Genomic DNA, 1,797 nt, shown 5'->3' with positions numbered 1-1,797 from the left:
CTCTCACTTTGAGTGCAACTTTGTCGCCGCCCTCTCTCTCTCTTTCTCTCTCTCTCTCTCTCTCTCTCTCTCTCTCTCTCTCTCTCTCCCTCTCTCTCAAACCTCTCTCAAGACGTACATGACGGGTGGGAAGGAGAAGGTGTTTGCTGTGTGAGTATGTGTATGAGTGGGTGCGTATGTGTGTGCGTCTATGGTGTGTTGCTTGTGTGTGTGTGTGTGTGTGTATGTGTGTGTGTATGTGTGTGTGTTGTGTTTGTGTATGTTTGTGTGTGTCTTGTGGGTGTGTTTGCTTCTGTGGATTTAAAAGCTCTTTGTGTCTCGAGCATGAGTCGAAAACAACAACATAAGTGTAGTCACAGATAAAGCGATATAAAATACATCATGTATCGTCTTATAAATAAAAAGGTTGCAGTTTGAAACCAGATTCAGGCACATACCCCTTCCTCCAAGAAAATAAATAAACAAACAAAGCCCAACTAAAATTAACTATTGACCACAAAAAATCCCCATAAAAAACAAATTCGATCAAAAGAGTTTAATAAAGAAATAGTTTTAACAAATGCAAACAAAATTTAAACATGAGAAGAAAATGCTCGGAAGCTCCTTTTTTCCAGAACGATCTTCTTCCTGAGGGCTGTCGCTCAGAAAATTCTTTGAGATCCAGGAATATAAAAGTGGTTGACATTACTGTACTGCAGTGTGTCCTTTCAACAAGATTATAATAACAACGACGACAACAACAACAACAACAACAACAACAACAACAACAACAATGACAACAGCAATAAGCAAGAAAACAAAACAACCCCATCCACAGAGTAGAGTGCATTTAATTGTTGATTTATTGTTGCTATTGTTGTTGTTGTTGCTGTTGTTGTTGCTGTTTAGTTGTTTTTTGCTTTTGTTCTTGTTGCTGCAGCTGTAGCTGTTATTATTGAACCTGTTGCTACACCACAAACGCTGGTCGTTAAGTAAAATTTAAAAAATGTATTATTTACTAATTACCATTACAAAGATAAAAACGATATTTTTGGCGATATAAAAGCAGTTTCATTAGGCTAAGGCGGGGACCGTGTCATGTGTATCGCATGAGTCTAACGCCCCTATCAAACACAGTTTATGTTATTCAAGAGGCGGGACCTCCAAAGTAAACGTCCGTCTCCGATTAGACCGAGATAAATGGGTTGAGAGTCTTGAAAACTCCACAAAACGACCCTAGTTCAAGAACGCCCAGTCTGGAATTCGAACCCGAGCCACCTGCTCCGATGTACATCATGACAACAACTGAGGTTACCCAGCATCCCATCATGTCGTGTTTTAACTAAGATCGTTCTCAATGTCACCAATTCGTGAAAACTTTTACAGAGATCGAAGATGATTAAAACAATCATTTCTCGAACGATAATTTGAGATCCGCACAGTGCTACAGGTGGGCATACTTGTGGTAATGAGGTCCTGGTTTGAACAGGGTTGTGATAAACTTAAAAATAATAGCTAGCTATCTATGTTAGAGGTTAAGCCCTTTTAAAACACCTTTGTTCCGTGTGTCTGAAGCTATGTTCGCGGCACTTTAAAGGGTCCCACTATGAAAAGTCATAGCATGTGCAACTGACAGTTTCGCTAATAGGCCGTCTAATGGTCAGGCAACCGGACTCGTAGGTCGTGAGTTAGCAGATTCAGGGGCTCAAGGCTCTTGTTGGTCCGACCTTGTGTCCTTGGGGAAAGACACTTTTACTGAACGAAGTTGTTTGTTTTTTTTTTGTTTTTTGTGTTTTTGGGGGGGAGGGGGGGGTCATT

The sequence above is a fragment of the Aplysia californica genome, unplaced genomic scaffold, assembly GCF_000002075.1.
Source record: "Aplysia californica isolate F4 #8 unplaced genomic scaffold, AplCal3.0 scaffold00496, whole genome shotgun sequence".
NCBI lineage: Eukaryota > Metazoa > Mollusca > Gastropoda > Aplysiida > Aplysiidae > Aplysia > Aplysia californica.
This window is presented reverse-complemented; position numbering follows the sequence as displayed.